At 31.4% G+C, this 26,679-nt stretch overlaps 1 protein-coding gene across 1 annotated transcript in view; it reads left to right on the plus strand.

The window, feature by feature from the left end:
* Positions 1–3,760: 3,760 nt before the first annotated feature.
* LOC148285472 (nose resistant to fluoxetine protein 6-like) overlaps positions 3,761–26,679 on the plus strand; it is a 70,707-nt gene continuing 47,788 nt past the window's right edge. Inside the window, exon 1 of the mRNA XM_088224281.1 lies at positions 3,761–4,087. The gene's annotated coding sequence lies outside the window, so the exon portion shown is untranslated. The remainder of the gene's footprint in view (positions 4,088–26,679) is intronic.

Genomic DNA, 26,679 nt, shown 5'->3' on the forward strand with positions numbered 1-26,679 from the left:
GATAAAGTGGAGACCATGGGCAAACAAAAGAAGTGTTGGAAGGCCAAAGAAAAGATGGGTCGACGACATTGCCTCTATTGCCGGTAAAACGTGGATGATGAAAGCGGGTGATAGGAAGGAATGGAGACGTTTGGAGAGGCCTTTGTCCAGCAGTGGAGAGAATAAGGCTGCAGAAGAAGAAAGAAGAAGAAGAAGAGTATGAACCTGTAATTGAGATATTTGTGTAAATACATTTAATGATATACCACTTTGAAAATATTATGGTTAGAATTAAATAAATTTATTTAGTACTTGCGTCTTTTCTTTGAGCAATTCTTTCACAAGCACATGTCTTCAATGCTTCGCCTCATTCAAAGGTTCTTAGTGGTCGAGTATTTATACCTAATGGTCTGAGTACTTACCAAGTACAGTATATTATACCAGTGTGAGTGTAGGTACTCCTGCGTTAAGTGAGTTACATAAAGGTTCGCAGAAACCCAGACTTGTTGGCGAGCGGCCGCGACTTATTCCGCTATAGAGTACTATGAATTAATGCTATTTCGTTTAGCGCGCTAACGAAAATAGCATATCATGTCGCGTGTAATAGACGCTTGGATGCTCAGCGAAAAGATCACAAGGAAATTGAAAGTCTTTGAGGTATGGCTGTATAGAAGAATCTTCCAAATAATATGGGTGGATACAGCCGAAATGAAGACCTAATGAGTAGGATGTGTAAAGAATAAGAAAGAATATAAATGATTGAAATTCAGCAGTTACAGTATTTCCGACACATCCTAAGATACCCAGAGAAATATGAGATATACTCATTTTGCAATGCAACATTGTGAGCAGAATTCCAAGCAGGAAAAAAACTTCCCGGCTTAAGAACTTGCGGCGGTATGCCAAGTATTCAATGGAACTTTTTCGGGTAGTCACAGATGATACAATGTTGACCAACATGATCGCTGACGTCCGATAGCGGACATGCACCTAAATAAAAAGAAGAATATCACATTTACATTTAACCTCCCGAAAAAGTAAGCGTCCCCTTTTGAAATTCTTACTAATTTACCGTTTGTTTTTTTCTCGAATTTCAATTATTTACGACTCACTGATCAATCTGTTGACTGCAATTTACTGTATGAAAACTGCTGAATGCTAACAGCCAACTGTTAACTGTTAATTACTAACTTCTTCTTACTAATTTCTAATTGCTAACTTCAAAATACTAACTTCTTCTTCTTTTTCTGCCGCATCTACCGGAGGTTGGCGACCATCATTCTGTTTTCATCTCGATCCTTGGCCCGGCACACCGAACCACTGTCTGAGATTTCTGGGCCATGATGCTCTTTTCCGTCCCATACTGCGCCTGCCCTCTATCTTTCCTTGCAAAATAAGCTGGAGAAGGGCATACTTTTTGTTGCAGAATATATATTTTTTTTTTAAAGGAATAACCCGCTAAGCCTCTATTTTGAGGCTTGTCAGCAGGTGGGATAGAGGGGATATGGAAGAAAGTAACAAAAAATACACTACAACACCCAGACCAATTGAGAAAAAAATATTTCTTGGATTTTTTTCATGCAACTGGCGGGAATCGAACCCGTGACGCCAGTTTCACAGTTGGCCGTCTAACCAACTGCGCCACGGCGCCTGTCTATGTGACCAAGGTATGAGACTTTTCTTCTTTTTACAGTGGTTACTCCCACTTTCTGTTCATAATGCTTAAAATCGCTTCTTTAGAGACACGATCAGTCCATGAGGTTCGAAACATTCTTCTGCATAACCAAAGTTCTAAATACTAACTGCTCACTGTTATCTCCTTTACTTTAACTGGAAAGGCTGGAAAGTCTGAGGCTCTGAAGATAATGAGCAAAGCAGTTTCCTACTGAAGTGTGACAGGCGGACTGTGCTAGCCCCATATAGGACTTTACAGACACCGGAAAAGCTGTTAGTCACAATTGTAATCGAATTGAGTGCTGCATCACCATCGTCATTAGTAGACGGACGTTTACCAGAAATCTGATAACACCTAACCGCTTACTACCAACTGCTTTCTATATACTACAAACTGCTTACTACATACTTCTCTCTGCTAACATACTTATATGTAATCTGCCAATCGTTATCTGCATGATGTAAGGCTGAAACAAGCATTATCGACAAAATAAATAAAGGAGAACTGCGTTGGTTTGGACATGTAGAGCGAATGGACGGTGAAAGAATGGCTAAAAGCATCTACGATGTGAATATTGATGGATGCAGAAAAAAGCATGGTATGACCAAATTTAACAAATACTTGAAGATGGATATGTCAAAAGACGGAGTTATCGGCGTGCGTGCATGATATGTATAAATGTAGAGGAAGCAAGGTATATATTCAAAGATATGGCGTTCTATCATCTCTGCCTACCCCCCACAAGAAAACGGCGTGATGGTTTGTTTGTTATGCAGTAGCTCAAATTATCCGGACCCGATGGTGCCGGATAATTTGTTTAATTTAACACTGATGCACTGCAGTGTTAAATTAAACGCAGCGTATCACAATCATCTGTTACGGAAAAGTTAAAAATAAATAACACAGATTTTTTTGAATAATTTATTTAACTATATCTGAATTAAATGTATCTTAACAACTTTATTATTATTCTCTTTTTCGCACCTAATGGTGCATAGGGCACTGCATTGGTACACCAACCGCAGCTTTTCATCATTTTCGTTACATGCAGATAAGATGATCAGTCTTACGCTTCGGGTGCCAGTCCAGGCTCAAAGAAATGCTTCAGTGGAAAACCATTTTTAAAAACAAATATTTCATGTCAACGTTCCCGGGATTCGAACTCGGGACCTCAAGCGATTTCTTTTATCAAGATTTTTATTTGAGAGTAGCCATCGAGACAAACTCGTCCAGGATTCTGGCTCTATTTCACACAACGAGTTGTAGGTTAATTTTAAAGTTTTATTTGTATCATCATCATTCCTTTTCATCACCTTATGGTGAATGGGGCACTGCAGTGGTACATGAATCACAGCGTACTTTTAAAATTTTTATCACATAAAGGTAAGATGATCAGTCTTACGCTTCAAGTACCAGTCCAGAGACTATGAAATATTTTAGTGTAAATTGATATTAATAACATACTCGTATCTTTAACTTCCTTTAAAAATAAAATTTCCAAAAATAATTCAAGTTGTGATGTTGCGTCTTGAATCCGCAGCCTATATTATGCAGGTTTTGTGCAGTTCTGTATGCAGGCACATAATAAATGAACACTGTATGGTCAACTATAGTTGTATTATATATTATAATGTGCAACTGTGTGACCAATATTCAAAATATTTTTAATGATTTGTATTACATTTACATTTTTAGTAATATTATAAGTTTTGTATGATTAGTTATTTTATGTTATGTATAATTTTTATGTGATAACATATACAATAACAGTATTATGTGGAAGCCTCTAATTGGATTTTATGATATGTATTTATAATTTAATTGTATTCTTTAATTTTATAAATGTCTGATGGCTTTCCAATGAAACAAAGTAAAATAAACACCCATTTTATAAATATTTCATTTCAACCAGTCGGGAATCGAACCCGAGATCTCTAGCGTGGTAAGCAAATGCGCAAACGAGGCTAACTTATATTCATGTATAGCGCTTCATTCAATTTAGAAACTTTTATTAGCATCCGTTAATGCTAATCATATTTCATTATTAATACATAATGCTAATAATTTTATTTGTACTGTAGGGTGGACTGTAGTATATAACTCCGTACTGACAGGCCGTACATCCACTATGTTGGAAGTTGGATCGCCTATCACTATTTGAATCCCACATTTCACCAATTTCGAATATTTTCTTTTTTAATTACCGGCACCAATTACATTTAAATTTAATCAAGTGGTAAATCTGCCTGCCATTATTTTTTTTTTTTCCGAATTAGTTTTTTTACTATAAAAAAACTTCAACCCAGTGCCGATAAAAATTAACATAAAAATTATGAATTGAAGAATAATATAGTGTTGATTGAGTGAATCTAATATTTTATAAGTGCGACTGCTAAACAGTTTTAAATGTTTGTAAAACATTGAAGAAAGTTGGTATGTTAATTTTATTTGAAATTTGTTTATTTTTCATTTAAAAAAATTGCAATTACTTAATATATATATACGTTTTTTATATTTATTATTATTATTATATTTAATATATATATATATTTTTAAGAAATATTTGCGTTCTAATGATTTACCCAAATTTTAAGGGGCCATTTTCAACGAGTTGAAAATAACACATTATTAGAAAATGACAATCAAGTTGGGGTAGAGTGGGATTCGAACCACGGACCTTTAAGCCGTGAGTGCGAAACACTAGCCACGGGACCACAACCCGATTTAAATTATAATAATTCGATGTACATATATATGTCCTACAGAACTGCTTTTATTATTATTTCGTCAGTGGGTACTGCGCGTATTAAAATATTATAAACATGTTTGATACCTATACATTAATATGCCATAAATTAAATAATCAATATTTATTATAATTACCATTAATTATTATGTATATTCATATAAATCGGGTCCAATTTTTTTCCAAATTTAAAAATGAGCACCAAAAATAAAAAAAATCTACTCAACAGTTTGTGTTTGCTTTTCCAATCAATTAATTATTTCGTTTTATTGTAAGCCTTCAAAATGGAATGTCAAGTGGACGAACGAAAGCATTTTAGACACTTCGTTCTGTTCGCGTTAAATCGAAAAAGTTGCTTACGATATTTGCACAGTGCAGAGCAGGTGAAGATGCTGTGAATTATTGGCTAATTTGCCGTAAAGTAATTAAAGAATTATTGGCTAATTTGTCGTAAAGTAATTAAAGAATTCTTGGCTAATTTGTCGTAAAGTAATTAAGATTTTTTTATTTATTTATTTGTGACAAAATGCAAGGTTTTTAAACTTTACATATTACATTATATTACAGATTTAATTTGTACGAAATATTCCCAATCAGCAAAAGTGCTGGTAAGAGGGGATTTACATATATTTTTTATTTTACATTTTTTTTGCACCACAACAGGCCAGGAGGCCTAATTACAGTGGTGAATTACATCACAGATCATCATCATACATCACGTATATAATAACACAATAGTTTTCAAAAAATTCCATAAAATAACATCACATATCACTCGTCACACGGGCTGTAAGAACTGTTTTATTTAGGTGTTTTTTAAGTACGTATATGTTTTGTATATTTTTTAGATCATTAGAAAGTGAATTGTAAAAATTGATTGCTATTTACAAAAAACTGTTTCTTTTTCTGTTGGTCCTAGGTTGTTCGCAAATTAAATTATTTGATGCTCTTGTATTTATTTTATGTGTGTTGTAGTTAAAATTTAATTTAATATTTGTCTTTATTTTATTCTTTTTCATCTTAAATCATTTTTTTTTCTGTGTAGATCAATTCCTCCAGATTGAGTATTTTTGTAATTCTATATAAATCTGTTGTTATAGTATATTTATTAAAATTAAATGTTATTTTAGGTGCTTTATTCATTGTTCTTTGTATTGATTCTTGCATCTGTTTACTACATTGCGACCATATTATTAATCCATGTACAAAGTGTGGAAGTATAATTATTGATTAACTTATTGATTAATTATTAATAATTTTTATTAGTTATTAATTAACCTATTTAAAGATAATGAAGATATATCAGTGGCTGATTTGTGGTATTTTTTGTTATTGTGTCCCTGTTCTCACCAATTAAACAAAATAACCAACACAACTTGTGATAACGCCTAATATAATATTATCATCATCATCAAACCTTCATCCGCCCCCGATGTTACACTGGGCACTGCATGGTAAATCAAATGCAGCGTATCTCGATCATTTCTTTCAGGAAGGTTAGAGGATCAGTCTTACGCTTCAGGTGCACATCCCTGAACAATGAAATATCGAATCTGAAAAAAGTATTTAAAATAAATATTTCACGTCCACCCTGCCAGGAATCGAACCCAGGACGTAAATGATGGTAGGCGAACGCGCAAACCACTACACGACGAGGTAGACTTATCTCCACTTGATTTCCATAATCAGGACTTTTACCTGAGAGCTCCCATCTAGACGAAAACACTCGTCCAGAGTTCATCCGCCTGGATACTGAGTACAATAAATCATTTAAAAAATATTTTAGTTTTTTTTTTTAAAGCATTATCATCATTCGCTTTCCGCACCAAGTGGCGCAAAGGGCACTGAATTGGTACACAAATCGTAGCGTATCTTGATCTCTTGTCACGTTAAGGTAAGATGATCAGTCTTACGCTTTAGGTGCCAGTTCAGGGACTGCAAAATATTCGTGTGTAAGACCATTTTAAATAAATATTTCATGTCAACCGTATCGGAAATCGAAACCGTGACCTCTTGCATGAGAAACAAAAGCGCTGACCACTACACCATAGGCACATATTTAAAAAAAAAATACCTAACTTGAAATATTAATATAAAAATTAAACTATTAGTCAGGTCTTCAGCATACGTTTCTCTCACTAATTAATTTCAAATTATTTAAACGTATGCCAAATGTATAAAAAACGGTTGCGAATATGATAATTTATTTGCTAAAATAGTTTAATATTTGCTTTCCAGTACTTTTAATGCAATCATTGTAGTAAGAAATCTAATGACAAGATAATTTATTTATTTTTTTATTTGAAAATGTATTTGAGGAGCAAACATTCAAATAGTGATTTGTCCACCGGCTCGGATTGTTGGGTAAATGGAAAAAACGTATTACACCTGCCTATTATTTCTTATAGGTATTCTAGAGAGATTTATTTCTTTAGAAATGCATAGGGAATACAGTTAAATACTAATATACCTGACACACACCTTTTAAATACATAAATTTTAAAATACTTGTTTGGACAAAACATGTTTTGCATGAAATTCGTGGACAAAACTCTTTTTGAATGTGCAGGCCCTGGACAAAACTTAGTTTGAATGAAAACCATACAGTATCATTAATATTTTTTTATTAATTGTATTAAAAATTATAAGAATGAAAAGAATTTATTTTCTAGCCTTAAATCCTAACTGCAACTTCTTCCTCTAAACAGTCACAAGTCTCTTCTACTTCCTGTGTTTCAGTGGCAGTTGGCGTTGAAAACACTATATGCTTGTACCATTCAAACCGGTGGTCATTTAAATCTTGCCATCTATCACCAAACATAGCACACAGAAGCTTGTTAACATCAGCTTTCTTCTCGTTTGTGATGCCATGTTCTAATGGTACATCATTCAATCTTATCCGTTGTAGTCGTCTGTTGTTAATATTCCTTTATGTTAAAGACTGGAACTCTTCCTCTGATTCAAATACAAAGTTTTCCAAGCCGTTCACCTTGACAAAGCGTTGCCTGCCTCTTGTAGTCAATTTTATACAAATCCGCTTCATCTCGCTTATCATAGTCAAATCATTCCAATATTTTTGCAACTCTTTTGTATCCCTTATTACCCAGTCAGTGCCACATTTCTTTACATTTCCAATTTGAGAATAAACATCATAATAATCATCTTTTGTCAAGATAAATTGTTTTCCTCTCAGTATCTTTTCAACGCGGCCAAAAACTCGATCTGCGGGAAGGTAACTGTGACCCCGGACAGGAAAATGAAATTGTATTTCTTGTATGCAAGTTTCATGTGTATATAGGAAATACATAGCAGTTCTCAAAACTATGTTATTTTTATTTTGTGCAACACAGCCATCGCTGAAAAAGCGTAAAAGTGATTTTTCCTGAAAATCAGTATTTTGCAAGAAGTTTAGCAGAGCAGAAGATATTTCAAGACTGCCTTTGCCGGCTTGTTCCTCAGTCCAAGTATAAAATATTGGCTTTGCACATTCAAGATCAGTTACACACAAGCTATAAAAATTAAATTGACGTGCATAAAATGCGTCTTGAATTGGTGATTTCGGCTACTACGTTTTAGGTTATCCTGTCAAGTGACACAAATAAAACGTGCGTTCAAAAAGTGATTTGTCACACAAACAAACTGACATTTGCAATGCTCTGATTCGTTGCATGGACAAAACATTTTATGAACGAAACAGACTTTTGGAGAAAACACAGTTTGTTTGAAATCTCAGTTTTTACTAATGAAACTATAGGGGGCAAAGAATGTTTTGCACGAAACCAATTAAGCAAAAATGAAGTATTTTAGCAAGAGTTTAAATTGGTGTTGCCAGTACATTTTTGAAAAAAATGTGACAAATCACTTTTTGAATGTTTGCTCCTCATTTATAAACCCTTACGGATTATTACATTCATTATACAAAAAAATCATCTAAACATTTTTCATTCATACTCTGTTGTTCAAAATAATATTTTTTACATCTTTTGAAAAGTTTGTCTGAGTCTTTTGTTTAGTTTTGTCTGGTAGTTTATTTTATAATTTATATTTATTTATAAATTTATTAATAACATGTAATTATGCTCACATCAATTCGATGGCATGTTATTTATTTATTTATCATAATATCATATTTATGCACTTTTTACTGTCTAACTAGGGTTATTCCCCCCGTTCTAAGAAAATAAAATAAAAACAGTAATCAATACGCAGAAGAAAAAAAATGTAGCAAAAAACATTCTTATTCGTATTCATATTCTTAGAGGCAAGCTCCTGACGTCACTGCGGCCTGTGAATATCTCTTGAGACGGATCTCCGTGAATAGTTCTCGCCCTCCAAGCCCAATAGCTTAATCACAAATGACTATCGACGTGCTAATAAGCGACGTGATAACAATTTCTCACCATTGTTGTTTATCGTATTCGCGATCACAATGGAACATCCGTGAACACCTTATTTTAAATGACAAAATATTTACATTTCGGAACGTATAATTCTGATGCACCATCATATATTTGAATTTCACCGGTGTGAATATGGAAAATATTCCAAAACTGCTTTTTTTATTTATTATTTACCATGCTATTTATTGCATTTAGCCGGCGGTTGGCAACCCAAATGTCAAGAAAAGCAGTCGCCATAGTAATTGTAATTTAAATTTCACTTTTTTGTATTAGATACTCCTTACTTTTTTGAAAATGCAATATATTGTATTATTTTTTATAGTAAATACAGATTTTTCGCCAATGAACTATATTTTGAACGAGGAAAACAAAAAAACAAACCGACAGAGCGTTGACTTAGAGATTACACACGCGTTGATTTATACTGCGATAACTGAAGCATGTTCATTATTGTTCATTGTGATCGCTCAAATGCTTATTATGTTTTCAAGCACATCGATAGTTATTAGTGATTGAGCTACAGGTCAATAAAGAGCCTGGCTACTGAGTGGATGGCACGAACTCTCATTTTGCTCAATCTCCCCTTGCATGTCCAGATCCGTAAAGCATCGGGCTATTTAGTAAGGAGCGAGCTCTTTAACATCCCCTGTTTAACCAGTAAAAGACGTAGTAAAAAACATATTTTAAAACCCAGTAAAATACGCAGTAAAAAAAAAAACACACTTAAACTTATAATAAAAAATATGTGTATACATGCAATAAAAAAATACTTATTATACTTAACTATAGTATATCCACTTTGGCGGGCTAATTGCTGAAAAAAATCTCTTCTAGCCAACCAAAAATACAGACAGTTAAACAAAAGGTCAAATTTTGCTTTAAAAAGAAAAAAAAATCATATTACAGTTGTCTTTTAGTTGGCAAATAAAACTTGCATGTATAGTTGGGTACTAGATCTTTTCAATACATAGGTTTCAAGGAATTCAAGGAATCAGACACTGATACATCTTAATTATTTTACAATAAGTTAATCAATAATTTCTTAATTACTTTACGAAAAATTAGCCAATAATTATTCAATTACTTTACGACAAATTAGCCAATAATTCACAGCACCTTCACCTGCTCTGCACTGTGCAAATATCGCAAGCAGCTTTTTCGATTTAATGCGAACAGAACGAGGTGTCGAAAATGCTCAGATTCGTCCACTTGACATTCCATTTTGAAGGCTTACAATAAAATAAATAAATTGATGGATCGGAAAAGCTAAAAAACAAACCTTGTTAAGTAGAAAATTTTCTTTTGAATGTCGTAAAATTTTAACGATTTATTTTTATTTTTACTGCTCATTTAAAAATTTGGAAAAAAGGACCCGATTTATGTAAAAATAATAATTAATGGTAATCATAATAAATAATGATTAATTAATTTGTGGCATCGCATTAATTGTTAATTTTAAAAACTTTTTCATTCTTGTAATTTTTAACATTTGCACTCTCATACTCGTTCAACTTGATACGTACATGAAATTTTTAAACATTTGTTTTTTTTTTCTTTTTGTTTTATAGACTGTATTATGTTTATTTCATTTTGAATTCATTTTCATACCTTGTATTATGTTTATTTTGTTTTTTTTAAAACTTTTTCACAGCCTTTTAATTTGTAGTGTATCATAATTTCTACACTGCTTTTGTAAATAATGTTTCAAATATAATAACGTCTTTAAATAAATATTATTATCTGCATGTCCCTAAATGAGTTATTTGACTAAAACTCCTTGGAAATATCATAAAAAATTATGTGTCATATGTTTTCAATTTATATTTTTAAAAATACAGTTATTAAAAAAAAACATTCTACACATTACATGGTTAGAAGTGTGGGATCAAATAATAAGTTTGGAGGAATCCAGAAAGAAAAGAAATTAAAAAAAAACTTAAAACAATTAAGGGAAGTTAGGCTTCTAAGGATATCTAATAATCAACAATATTTTGAGTTGGTCCAAATTTTTGTAGACAAAAACTGGATTCAACTCCCTGGGGGGGGAGAAATAGGGGGAGGGGAGAAATATTGTTGATAAACCCACCTGGTCCATGAAGAAGTATAGAAATTGAAAAAATAACATTTTCAGGCCTTGCCTAGTATGTAGGTGAAATAATTCAATTAGATGAATCTCACCCGCATAAATAAAGGTTTCAGCTCTTTAACTTCACAAACATCAACAGATGAAAGAATTGAAGGAATATAGATGTTCAAATATGAGCAGAATGGTGAATGTTCTATATTAGCTTCTCTAAAATGTTCTTTATCTCTGTTGTTATACGTTAAAATCTAATAATGTTTAAGGTGTTTCTTAAAAGTTGCCAAGGATGAAAATTAAGGTAACAAAATCATGCCTAGGAATGTAAATAAGTACACATCTATTATGCAATACAAGCCAATTTTCGTTTTAAATTTAAAGTCTAAGTTATTTACGTGATCTTGACCCACGACCTACGCTTGTAGTGTTTGTTTGGTCGAATTTTCATAAAATTATATTTTTGTGGTGATTATTATTTCTGGATTGTTAGGTAAAGTAAACTTGGTTTTGTGCGTATTTATTAGTCTCGAGATTTTTATTTTTTTAATGATATTACAATAGAGGGGGCAAACGTTTTTGAGACGGGATATGTAAGTCTAGAAATTTACACGGCTTATAACATGTTATCGAATGATTTTTTTTCAGTTTCAGTGCTGCAGAACAGAGTTTACTCGTTATTTTTAGTAAGATATTTTAATTAATTACTCACTAAGTTTAAAAACTTTTCGATGGGACACATTTTTTTAGTACAGGTTTATTTTAAACCATTGAATAATAAATACATTTATTTTTTATCTTTCAACAGTCATTATAAAGTATTTAGTAGATATTTTTTTTCATTTAAAGATCGTCCAAGTGGCCACTTTACACATTGTTTAACATTCACCATTTTGCCTACGTTTAAACATACACGTTTCGTCAACTCTTTCATTTATTGATTTTTATGAAGTAAAAGAGCTAAAACCTTTTTTCGATGTGCGAGAAATTTATCTGGTTTAATTATTTCACCTACCAGGCAACGCCTGAAAATACTTTTCAATATTTATGCCAATTCTTATTCTAATTAGTTAAATCAACAATGGTTTGAGTATGTCCAAATGTTTGTAGACTGTCAACAAATATTTAGATTTACTCAAAACTAAAATACATATTTGCGTTATTATGAATGTTTATATTTTTTATTGATTAATATAATAACATAATTGATACATGTTTTTCATACTATTCAATCTACTTTTAATAATATTTTTTTTTCTTTTAAGCTGTTATTTTCCAAAAAAGGTTCTTGGAGAGTGAAATACACTATTTTATTTATTTAACAATTTGAAGTTTTATAATGTCGAATATGCAAGAGAAAAAAAATATATATATATAAATAAAATGAATAACGGAAAATAATAATACAGTAATACTAATTTAAATAGAAAATTGTTTTTACTAAGGTTCAAAAAAATTCTTTAAATTTGCTTTGAATTTATTCACTGATATATTTGGTTGAATAGTTTTTAGTTCATTGGGTACATACAAATGTTTTAATTTTGGGGTATTTTCTTTCCGTGTACCGTGTTAGAAAATGGGTAACGAGTCGGGTTTGAGTGGAAGTCGAAACATGAACCTTCTGATCCGGAGTTCAGGGCACTACCCACGGGACCACCATCCGTCACATTGAACTTTTTTTTTTTTTCTGCAATTCACGGATCCTTCTTACCATGAAACATTGTGCAGATATAATATATACTAGAAAAATAGTAGTTAATAAAAACTAAAGTAGTTTCGAAAAAATGTAATAAAAATTAACTAAGGATATTCAATTACTTTTATTATATGCATCTAAAATAATTCTTTTCTTTTTTACTATGTAAAGTTTCACTTTTTATTTTGCATGGCAGTATGCTTCTTATTGTTTCTAAATGTATACAAAAAAGCATTGTTTATATTTTAAATTTTTACGCACTATGTTTATACTTAACTGTATATTTTTGTAAATGCCCCTTGGGCGTATTGTAAAATTAAATAAATAAAAAATAATGTTTATTTCTCTTCATTTTTAATATACTATAAATAATATGTTATTAGTTAGTTAAACAAGATTAATTTTAAATCGGTTAATGTCTTTGTCCGGGTAGATGAAGAAAGCATTTATGTCTGTAAAATAGAATCGGAACGCTATAATAGTGTTTTTCAAATCAAAGCTGACTGCAACTCTCGTGTAAAAGTCCTGAAAAGAGAAATCAAGTGGAGATGGTCAACCTCGTTGCGTAGCTGTCGGTGTTTCCCTACAATGCTCAAGATCCCCGGTTCGATTCCTGGCAAAGTGGATACTTACTAAATACAAAAACATTATTTCTCTGCTCCTGCACTGGTACCTGAAGCGTGAGACTGATTTCCTCACCTTCATGTAACAGTTCATCGATATATACGGCATTTCGTGCATAAACAAAATATTACATTTTTGTTATTTTTAATGTTATTTTTGATGACGTTTGTTTTCAGAATAACATTTATTTATACTTTTGCAATGTTTGTATTCTTTTTTTATACAGAATAATGTTCCCTCACCTGGGGTGTCCCGTGCCGAGGGAAACATTTTACAAAAAGTGAAACATGCCTTAAATTAGTTATTTAACAAAGTTAACACAATAATAATAATAATAAAAAACCTTATTAATCTAACCTAACCTAACCTAACTATTTTTAACATAATAAGCAATATAAACTAAAAAAGTCATAAAAAACATAACTTGTTTATATAGACCAAATTTCACAAACAGTACACACATTTGACCTATTTGGCTTGATTCACTCATAGATCCGTGTGCAACCCACCTCCACTATCCATTTCTTAATAGAAATTTTATATTGTGAGTACTTACTAACTGTTCTTATGGATAATGTCCATTGAATTCACTGTAACTTTGTATGTACCATAGTTATCCTAAAATCAAATATTTAGTTTTGTATGTATAAGATACGAAAACTGGGCCACGTAAATATATACTAACCTAGGATATGATGAAGAATAAAAATATATTTTTTTACAATAAAACTAATTTATACTTTATTTTATTTTTACAAATATAAAAACAAAATTTTCGCGACAATTGTTTCGCCTTGTTAGGGCATTTTCAAACGAATGTGAAGATTAGATGGATTGAATGTCCTTATATAGTTATATAATTTAAGGTACTTAAGTAGAAAACAAAAATAATCTCATGAACTATGGCTATGAACTATGGCCCAGGGCCCAGAGTTATTTTAAATAGTTCATCATCATCATCATTCTCTTTCCACACCTAATGGTACGTAGGGCACTGCATTGGTACAGCAATCGCAGCGTATCTTAATAATTTTTGTTACATGAAGGTAAGGTGTGATCAGTATTTCGCTTCAGGTACCAGTCAGTACTATAAAATATTCTAGTGTAAACACACCATTTTAAATAATATTTCACATTAACCATGTCGGGAATAGAACCCGAGACCTCTCGCATGGTAGGCAAATGCGCTGACCATTATACCACGAGGCTGACAAATAAATAGTTAATTTAGTAAAACAGAATTTTAGTATGAAAATGTGTGCGTTTGTACGAAAAATAAGTATCTTTCTCGGTAACCTGTAATTGAACATGTTACAAATAAAAAAACATACAGATATATACAATTTCATACAGAAACATTTTTTTTTTAATGGACAATAGAAGTTAACAGATTTATATTTTATTGTCTTTAAAGATAATGTTATTTTCTGTACAAAAATGTAAATATATGTCTTTTTTTTTTAATGTTTTTATTTTTAAAGCCAATCAATAGGGATAAGTAAGCCCTTACAGATTGGCATTTATGAGTAGTATTTCATCTAAACAGTCTTAAAATCTATTTAAATTTACAAAATGTATAATTAACAAAAGGTATAAAACTGGTATAATCTAGGCGGACATAGCAAGTGTGTCAGCACGAGTCAGGAGTGATAACACCGCTTGCTTCTTGAATGCTTGCCCTTGCTGTAGGAACACATCGACAGTACCGTTTAATGAGATTTCGTTCACTGTTTTTAGGATCCTTGGCAGAGGGGAAAAGAATCCGATGTTAGTTTTATAATTTCCCACAGCAAAGACAGGATTGTTACGCAAGTTACGGCGAGGCACATTAAGGTTTATTTGACCAAGGATATCATGAGCATCTATACAGTTAGATATTAATTTGTGCAAGAATACCAAACTAGCCAAAATCAATCAATTGTAGGTTAATACGGATATACGAGTACTATAAAATTTAATCAATTCCGTTAAACTAAAACGTTTTAACTTTATAAACTGTTAAAGGTATCTGTCTGTAAAATAAAATCGAAAAAAAATATTTTTATATAAAATATGTTTTGAAACATGTTTAATTACAGGTAACTAACTAAGATACTTTAATTTTCATACAGATATACACATTTTAAAAGGGAAAAATTGATTTTCACTTTAAAGATAATTAAAGATTATCTTTAATAAAAACTCTAGAACTCTGTTTCCTTTGCATTGTAATCGGAGTCCAGACGTTTTTATTAAAAATATTTGTTGTAATTTAAATATCTGTAGGGGAATGGAAATCTTAAAAAAATGTCATTTTCTTTTCACACCTAATGGTGGATAAGGCACTGCATCGGTACACAAACCGCCGCGAATCATGATGATTTTTGTTACGTGAATGTTTATTTTTTGTTTGTACAAAAAAAAATTTAAGGTGCCAGTCCAGGGAAAATGAAATATTCTAGTGTTAAAACACCTTTTAAAATAATAATTTCATGTCAACGACGTCGAGAATCGAACGCGGAACCTTTTGCATGGTAGCAAATACCCTGAGCATTTGAACGAGCGAACTGAATATGCAAATAAAATTAATTAAACAAAACGCGGACGTCGCGTCATTGTGGCACGCATAATTAAAATACGTCGATTATTTTATAAAATATTATTTTTGCATGACTCAATGTAGACTGTCTGTAATAAAAACACATATATTTGTGTTGTATTACATTAGTTCGCCTCGTGATTAATTGTTACTAAGAGAACTACAACCACCCAAAAACCCTTAAAAGCACCTAGTTTTATTTGCTGTCTTTGGACGTATGGTATATAAATATGTAATTTTTTTTAAACCCAAAAGATATCAAGATAGGAAATTTAATTCTCAGACTCTTTGTAAAAAAACCAACAAATTCTCTTCAGTTTTGAGGTGCGGAAAACGGGATAACGAAACGAGACGTTCATTTGTCTTTTTCGCACATTATCGGGAAGGCAATTGCGAAAGAGTGACAGAAAGACAATGTTCTGTCCTATTCATCAAAATTGTCTTTCGCCGCATATTCTCCTAATCAGAATTTAAAGAAAACATTAAAAATTTGAAAACCTGACGGCAAATTACTTGTAGCATGCTTAAAAAAAACGTTTTTTCCCATAAGAAAGAAAAATATCACTGTTATACAAAAGTTCCAGATATAATATATTTTATTGTTATTATAATTATTCATACCACTACTACTACTGTTACTACCATCACGCAATTTTCTCGGTAGGGGTAGACAGAGAAGATGGACTGCCATATACGTATATCCTGACATACTATTCTAGCTTCTTCCACATTCAAATTTGTTGCGACAGAGAGGGAAAACATTTTTGAGAAGGGAATATGGGAGTCTAGGCATTTACAGGGCTGATCACCTGTCATTGACTAGTTTAAGTGGCCACTTTACACACTGTGTAATATTCACCAGTCTGCCTGTTTGAACATCCACATTTCCTCAACTCTTCCATCTGTTGACTTTTGTGCAGTGAAAGAGTTGAAGCCTTTATCATGTGGGTGAGATTCATTCGGCTGAACCAATTTACCTTCTAGGCAACGCCCGAAAACAATTTTCCAATTTTGTATACTTCTTCTTTTACCAGGTAGTTAAATCAACAATGGTTTGATTATGTCCAAATGCTTGCAGACTGACTGAATTTTCTGACATTTTTAAAAAGGGAATATGGGAGTCTAGGAATTTACAGGGCTTATGACCTGTCATTGGCTAGTTTAATTGTTTTCCCTCTCTGTTGCAACAAATTTAAATATGAATATTTGCTTGAATTGAGATTTATCGGAGTTTTTCATCGCTTTGAAGTTGGCACTTTTTGTCACAGAAGCCTATATAAAATATAAAAGGGGTCCATTTAAAATTGTATTGAAGTAAAGAACGTGAACTAAAATTTTAGTCATTCATGGGTTCTATTCGATCATATGATGTCGAGATGACAAGTAAGTAGAACATACCGAGGTAGATACAGTTAGTACAGAAGATAAGTATACCTTATCGATATGTTCAGATGAAGATAGCGTTCATAATTAAGGCCCTGGATGCAAATTGGATAAAGTGAAAGGCACAAAAATGTGCAAATAAACGTTTATATTTAATTTATTTACATGTCTTAAACGCCCTCAGCGAGCTTTTACCTAATAGGTATTTGTAAACTGCGAAATGATACGCTATACAAAATTAACCAATACGAATAGGATACAATTGTATAAATAAAACAAAAATAAATAGTTGGACTCAAACACAATGTAACTAAGTGACCCAATAAATTATTCTACTATTAGGTAACCCGAGGTTAGGAAATGATTACCCTATAATTACTGTCTCTTTTTATCTTAGTAAAATTATACGTGTTTCTTGCTTAGTGATATAATTAGATTACACTCTTTTCTCTCAAATGAATGTTTTATCGTATATTTGTTGCGAGTTATATACAAAATATTTCTTTCAAAAGTATCTAGTAAACCTGAACAAGTGATATATTTTATGTCTTATGTGTGAAGGCATACTTGAAGATTTCAAAAAATCATGGTTATACTTATAGAAATTGCCAAGATATTAATTAGTTAAATGCAATTTGCAACGCCAGTTACATCACAGGAACAGGCGGGTTAGTAAAAACCGCCTTTAAAAATATGTATTGAACAGCAAAATACTCGTATATTAATAGAGCTAAATTCATAGCCAAGTTTATGTCAACGCATGTGTGCTCGGCATGGGTTACCTAGTGAAGGCATATTATTTTACCTTTTTTTTAAATTCTAAAATTAATTAATTAAATCAATTTCTTCCAAAAAAATTATGGTAGTTCTAATTTCAGTGCCTGAAATATGTTAACTTGAATAGGGAATTGTTTAGTAATAATTTTACTCGTATTAGCAATAGATTTGAAAGTGTACTGTCAGTTCCAGGATGCAGAACTAAGTTCGCACCGAGGCACTTCTTACATGTTGGTCCAAGATCCTTCAATCTTCTAACCAGGGAACTACAAAACGTTAAATCACCGGTACAGTGTAAAGTCGCTTTGAGGTTTTGGATTTGCATGGAAGGAGCAGATAGACACAGTCTTTAATAAAAAATAAAAAAGTATAAATGCATACCGCAAATAAATCATATTTTCGTAATTTCAGCATATGGTAATTTGTTTTTTCTTCCATTTTTCTTTTCTTTTCTTTTCTTTTCTTTTCTTTTCTTTTCTTTTCTTTTCTTTTCTTTTCTTTTCTTTTCTTTTCTTTTCTTTTCTTTTCTTTTCTTTTCTTTTCTTTTCTTTTCTTTTCTTTTCTTTTCTTTTCTTTTCTTTTCTTTTCTTTTCTTTTCTTTTCTTTTCTTTTCTTTTCTTTTCTTTTCTTTTCTTTTCTTTTTCTTTTTCTTTTCATGGTCATGTCATACCATATAATATATTTATGTGATACAAACTTTTTAATAATTCAAAAAGGAATGGCCCTCGCTCAGACTCTGTAGTCTTTGTGGGCATTTTTTCCAATTCATGTTATAGCTTAATTTTAAGATGTATTTTTCCACAGTGTATTTTTATAATTATACTTCTATGTAAATAATGTGTTTGGAAAAATAAACAAATAAAAAAATAAACCAAATAAAATAGCAGTTGTAATTTTGACTATTTCGTAATATTTCATTCAAGGTGAATGTTTATTTTTATTCTTCGTTGAGCTCATTGCTACGTGTTTGTGCATAAGTGCACCTGAGTACGTATTCTGGTGGGAAGTTAAAATTCAACAAAGTGAAGTTAAGTTTTTTGGATAAAAAATATAATACGTTTACAATTTATTTATAAACATATTCAATTACCGGTTACCGATGAAGATACTTTGAATTTGATCCAGGGTCTACAGTACTCTATAGTGAGGAGAATTGTACCAGCAGAGATTTACGAACAAAGAAGTAATATTGATCTCCTGTACAAAACAATCAAAACTCTGCCTGTTCGAGGATAACTGTGGCTTTGAATAATTTTGGAACAATTTAATAGTAATACATTCAAGTTTCCTCTCAAACATAAACATAATACACGCTTCACGTATAATGATGGTTCGGTAGTACCAAAAGTATGTAATAAGTATGGTAATAGAACTCTCAAGTATTTAGTACCTAACATTTTTTATTTATTGCCGAAAGAACTTAAATTTAACTCACATTGCAACAAGAGCAAAATAAGAGAGTGGCTACTCAATCAAATGTTTTTATATGAATAGTACCTTATGTGTAAATATTTTAATTTAATTTAAATATAAATTTAATTATTTTAATTTGTATATACGAGTACGTGTATATTCTGATCTTTCCGGCTGTTAATTTATATATGTTATTCATTGTTTTTATAAATGTAAATAATATTATATAAGTTAGTAAAAATATAATCTCCACCAACAGGCTACAGAAAGTGGCTTTAGTAAAAATAATTTTTTATAATATTTTTTTTTAAATGTAAAAATGTATAATTATATTATTTTTAAAAAAATCAAAAAAAACTATTTTTTACACGAATATTTCGTACACACTTTCGTACATAAATATTGATATTAATTTGAACCGTCTCAGTATATACCGATAAAGATAGCCGTTCATAATCGCGGCCTAGCTCTGTGTTGCATTGACATTATTGCACGGTTATTTATATCGTGAATTACAATTTCATTGATTTATTCGCCTAATACTTATTTCTCTTAAAATACTACTCAGCGGCAATAGAAAAAAACATCAAATTTATTAAATGCAATAACAAGTTGGGATTCTTGCACCAAGTTATGATTAAAGTTATTTAACAATACTTTCTCCTCAATTCCAACCAGTTATGCATTATTCTGCAATAGTGCAATTCTGCAGCGTTTCCAGCAGGCTACTTACCTGCTTTCACCCAAGTGGAAAATTTTTAATTTCTGCACTGAATTTTATAGTTCGATTACAATAAAATTATCTTCACACAATAAATTCAAGTACGACCCACACGCGCGATACATAATACACTAGAACTTTTTATACGCTTTTTTAAAACGGTTTCGAAATAGCACTTTTTTTTTTTTTTTCATTTATTTTTCAAAAATATTTACAAAATAGTCTTAAATTAAAGTCCTGCTGAGTTGCATGCATACAACTCGTCAGCAAGTTCTTAAAAATTGCTTCGATTATTCACACTCAACCTACATTAATAATAATTTTACTTTAAAAATATTAAATGTTACATACATTATCAAAAATTAAAAACTATCACTAAGACAAAAAACTTTTTTCTATTAACCATAATTTGAGCAAACGTCTCACACCTGCATTTAACTCAGTATTTTTAATATTGTTTGGTAACATGTTAAATATTTTAGGTATACTGTATTGCAGTGTCCTTTTGCCATATTTATTGCAATATTTAGGACCAGCTAAGCCCTTCCATACTAGTAAACGTGGTGTTGAAATCATGTACCAACTTGTGTTTATACTCGGAGTGCAACGCATGCTGACAAATTAATTTGTACCAAAGTAGAGCCCTAACAGATAATTTACTTACAGATTTATACATCAATGATATTGAAATATTGTGTCTCTGCGTCTCTGGCGGTATACATCTTTATGTAGTAGCAATTTGATCATAGAATTTTGCAAAGTTTGAATAAAATTAATATTAGTTTCACTTGATAATCCCCAGGAAGTTATAGCGTATCGTCTAATTAATTCAGAGAGACATAAATAAATAATTCGTAAAGTACAATGTGTAATAGCAATATAGGCCTCGTGGTTTAGTGGTCAGCGCGTTGGCTTACCATGCAAGAGGTTTTAGGTTCGATTACCGACATGGCTGATATTCAATATTTATTTAAAAGGGAGTATTTTTACAATCGAATATTTCATAGTCCTTGGACTGGTAACTGAAGCGTAAGACTGATCATCTTATCGTCGTTCGGCACGCAACACCGCGTAAGCGACATGAAACAAAATGTTCAGGAGAGCGAATAAAGTTGTTAATTACATAAGTAATGAATGAAATTTTTTTTTTTTTTTGCTTTTTAAATACCTGTGGATTTATTTTATTGGTTTTTAATTCAGAAATAATTTTTATTCGGGTATTGTAATTGTTACGTTCACATTCGCGGTTATGTCATTTGTTTTAAGCCAAATATTTGTACATTCGCGGATTTGCACATTTTTTGCATGTAAATAATACTAGGTCAACCATAAAGAAACAAATTATTTTTCCTTTTAAATTGTGATTGGTTTCAAAGATTTAAGGATAATTTATTTATTTATTTAATTTATTATTTAATATAATAAAAATAGTAAGTTTCGAAAAATATTTTTATTTCATAATGTCACAGAATTTCACATTGTGTACATAATACTACACGATAATTATACTTATAAATAATAAATATTTATATAAGTACGGTACTACATTAAATTATATTTATTAAAAAAAAAAGAAATAAATTATTTTTCGTTCAAAGCTATGATTGATTCCAAGGATTTAAATATAATAAAAACAGTAAGCTTTGAAATTGTATTTATATTTTATAATGTCACATTGTGCTCATAATACTACTTCCATAAATATTATTTATGTAAGTACTACTCCAAATTATAATTTTTATACTTACACAAATAATAAAAGATAATACAACATATTATTACATCAAAATTAAGCGCAGTATTTGATTATGAAATGGCTGACAATCAGCAGGCAAAAACTTTTTCAACTCTTGAAGGTGTCGATATTTTGTTTTTTAATTTTCGATGGCCCCTCGAACATAGGACTTCTTCAATGAAAGAATTGAAGGAATATAGATGTTCGAATATAGGCAGAATGGTGAATGTTACACAGTGTGTAAAGTGGCCACATAAACCAGCCATTGACAGGTCATAAGCCCTGTAGATGCCTAGACTTCTATATTACCTTCTCTTAAATTTTCTTCATCTCTGTTGTAATATGTTAATATAAATCTTATATTTATATATTTCAATACCGCGTATCCACGCGTGTTATACAAGTAATTCCGCGAATGTGCAACCGTCAAAATATCAACAAAGTTATATCGACACAACTTCTTTAAAATGCTCGCATAAGCTCGTTAAAATGATTTAAGCATAGTCCATATCATCATAATTACTATTAATTTTTAATTACTGTTAAGTTGGAGACCTAAAAACAATTTACAATGAAAAAACTACTCACCTTAAGCAGCGAGGCGTACGTTCGATGTGCTGTCAAAAATACACTCTTGTACTATATAATCTGTGAATATACTATGGCCGCCATGACACATTCGCGGTGTTGCAGTGCAGACAACATACGCGGTGTTACATTTTGCCCTTAAAAATGACGATTTATACAAATATTTGACATTCTGGGTATGCACATTTGTGAAGAAAAAGATAACGAATCGAATGGTATCAAAAAGTCACTTTTGAAAAAAATGTCGAATTCGCGGTGTTGCATGCCGAACGACGTTATCTTACATATGCTGTAGTTGGTGTATCAATACAGTACCTTATGCACCATTAGGTGTGGAAAGGGAATGATATAGATAGCAAATGTAATAAGACTATTTGTTATTGGAATGCCCTACATCGCATTTTTTAAGTACTTGCTGTATAATATATCGTAGAACGACGATGCATGTGATTTTCTTCAACTTCACAACAAGTACAAAATTGTATTATTTGATACTTAAATTAGACTTATATAACAAAAATAAAACCTCTAAAATAAAGCCTTTATTTAACCCTTTCAAGATAAAATATAAAAGAAAGTCAGTGCCGAATTTTTTGCACATCCGTCGTTGTTCTACGATCCCGACGATATTATGACAGCCATAGTAAATAATATTTGTTACAAAGTATTTTTTTATTAAAAAATGTAAATTAAATATAAAGCTATTTCATTTTTTTGAAATCCCAAATTGATTTTTTTACATGAAAACCTAACCTATTTATCCTTCTTCTTTTTTTAGTCAGTATACTTTTTTACACGGTACTGTGTGGAACGTATAACCAGTGTGAAAAGAGGTTCCTGTGTATTTTAAATTATTTGCTCTCTCAATAATATTTTAAAACTCAATTTTACTTTTGCGAATTTAAATTTAAAGTCAATTACTTATTCTGACCGTTGAGAAGTAAAAAAAATATATCCACCTTAATTTTAAATAATTGACGGCCAATTATTTATACTACGTACTTTGAAAATTATGAAAACGTCACACGAAAGATTAAATATTATTTACATGTACACTTGCTTAAGGCCAGACCGCGAAACTTCGGAGAAACGTTTCTCATCAACTGAAAAACATATCCCAATATTTTTTTTAGTAAACTGCTGCTTCCATAGTCACTCATCCGGTGCGCATCAACGTTGGTCAGATACGTTTTTAATCTTTTTTTTTAAATTAAAAATTGCGGCTTCTCGAAAAATCTATTAAAACATTTAAATGAAATTAAACAACATTGACTCCATATTAATGTTTAATTTACTAAATCGCTTAATTGATATACCATCGTTACTGGAACAAGTGACATTCGATGTTCGATCAGCCAGTTGCGAAATAATAAAGTGCTGATCCTTGATCAGTACAGCACAAACTCGAGATAAGATCTGGAATTTTGGGGTGTAAGTCTTTCTAGATTTAAACAATCACTAAGGAAGACCGGATCTTGTCTTGAGGAAGTTATTATTATTTATTTTTTTGTCCTAGCTTTAATTTTATTTAGTTGTATTTTATTTCAATTGTACCTGTACGTAATATAAGGAAATGTGTATGCCATTGTTGAATAGACTGAATAGGTCTATAAATAAAAATAAAAAAGCAACAATAATAAATAAATGTTGCAAATATGTCAATTTACTGTGAGATTATTTTAATTTTTTTTTATTTGATTTATTAATATGTTTAAAGTGTATATTTACTATGTACCATTTTGGATATTTACTTGAGACTAGTCATCGTGTAGAAAACACACTTCCAGGGTCCCGTTGTCAGTATACACACAGTCCCAAATTCCTCTCTAAGCAGGATACGTAAATATGAATAAAAAATAAAAACAAGATTGATTTAAAAAAAAGTTAGAATAAAAGTGTTCAACGCTTTGATTTTTATGTTATCTCAATTTTTTTTAAATTCCTGTTTAATCGTTTGTCAAATTTAGCTGATCATTTTTTCTTCATCTGCTTTCGATTATTGCACCATAATGATTTAAAGGTGTAATTTTTTAAAGTTACATGCAATTACTTTTTCGTGGCAATTATGAAGAAGCTTTCGCTTACGTAAGGGCTTATAGCGGGATTGACGGCTTAATGTCTTATTATGTAGGTCATTCTACATAAAGTGGGCCAGGAGAAAGTGATAACATCAAAAGATAATGAAAGGATTCTGCCAATTTAATTTACTTTTATTTGATAAGGACAATTGTCCAAATAAAGCTAAGGTTTAAGCGCCAACGGCAGTTGCATAAAAAAAGTTAAATAAAATTAGTTTTTTCCTCAAAATATATGTAGGCGGGCTTTGGTAAAATTTATTTATGCAACTTTGTCTGGCCATAGTAAAGAAAAAGTAACATTTGTCCAACTTTTTTATTAAATCTATCTAAATTTGAATCTACTTTGCGGTGCGGACGATTAGACGCATCAGACCATAAGACGAACCCTAATTTTTGGTTGAATTTTTAAAATGCATCTTATGGTCCGAAAAATACGGTAAAGTATATTAGCCCATTCGATACCTTGTAAATGCTTACCTTCAATTTTAAAAAAAACGTCTCTCCTTCTTCGAAAACGTGTTGAGTTGACATAATGGAAAGTAACCAATATAATATGAAAATAAACAGGAGCAAAACCAAAGTAATGACTGCGGCCCGTAATGAGCAACGAATGAATATAGTAATGTCAGGAGCAACTCTGAAAAACGCGAAAGAGTTTGTGTACCTTGGAAGCAGGATCACCTGGGATGAGAGAACAAAAAGAGAAGTCGACTGCCGCATACACCAAGCAAGGCTTGCGTTTAACAAAAAATCGAAAATTGTTGAGTCAAATAATATCAATCTAAAACTCCGCAAGCAACTTGCCAAGACATATGTATGGAGCATATTGATTTACGGCTGTGAGACATGGTGCCTTACCGAAAGAGATAAAAAAGACTAGAGGCCTTCGAGATGTGGTGCTACAGAAAAATATTAGGAATTTGCTGGAGAGACCACATCACTAATGACGAGGTTCTCAACAGAATCAAAGAAGATAGGCACATAATCAAAACCATCTCAAAGAGGCGAACCCGATGGATCGGCCACATTATGTGCCATGAGCGTCTCCTGCACGACATTATAGAGGGAATGGCTGAGGGGACAAATTATAGAGGGCGCCCCCGACGGGAATATTTTGAGCAAGTGTGCGAAGATTTAAAATACGCCTCATATGTCGAGCTGAAGAGGGCTGCAGAAAATAGAGACCAATGGAGGACGAGATGCAGGACTTTGCTGCAAACCAATCCCCAGGATTGAGACTGCGAAGAATAATGGAAAGTGCAAGCATGCATACTATTTAAAAATAAAAATTACCACCATGTGAACAAGGCGCAGCACAATTTTTTATTTTTCATAAATGATTAATGGATTTATGTAATGTCTCACAGCAGTCTCTTGCAATGATATAAAATCAAAGACACAGAGCATCTAAAATTCAACACCCAAAATTTAAAAAATAATTTGAGTAATTAAGAAATTTATTTTTAAAATTTTTCACACAACACGCAAATTATTATGCATTGCTATGCAAAAAGTCATTTAATTTCAAATCTTTTTAATATATTTGTTAACAACAAACCGTGTTTTGATTCCGTAGTTTTGATATCGCAGACCCATGAATTAATCAGCTCTACCTCAAATCGTCTTAGCTAAAAATGGCCTTAAGACAAATATTTTTGAATAAATCATTATATATAGTACAAATAAAAACTGAAGACGCTAATTATTTATTTGCAGTTTTATAAAAGTGTATTGTGTTTTCTTTATTTTACATCTAAACTAATATTTCAAGTGCGAAAAAGTATTTGTCTGTTTGTTTGCGTTTCACGTTTCAAAGGAACGACTGATCGAAGTGATTTTTTGCATAGGATAGCCAAAGAGCTGACAGGTGGTACTTTTCATCCAGAAAAATCATCTTACACCCTCAGGAAAATTCTGAGTAAAAAAAAGAATAAATATTAAAGCAGAATAACGATGCTACGTCGCCATAGACAAACGGATTATCGTATCTGTTTATTTTGTATGGTACTAAAAGGCAGCATTATTTTGCGTGACAGATTATTTTTTTATTGCATTTCGATTGCTCCGAACAACAAAAAATATCCGACAACCTAATCAACCGAGGCCCTTAAGGCCGATGAAATGAGACCCGGAGAGCCATGTACATGAGGTACGAAGAATAAAAAAAAATGGCTTTGCTCTCGTAACTCGTAATTTAAATCAACAATGT

Source organism: Micrasema longulum, unplaced genomic scaffold (assembly GCF_059751315.1).
Source record: "Micrasema longulum isolate JH-2025_06_02 unplaced genomic scaffold, ASM5975131v1 h1tg000031l, whole genome shotgun sequence".
NCBI lineage: Eukaryota > Metazoa > Arthropoda > Insecta > Trichoptera > Brachycentridae > Micrasema > Micrasema longulum.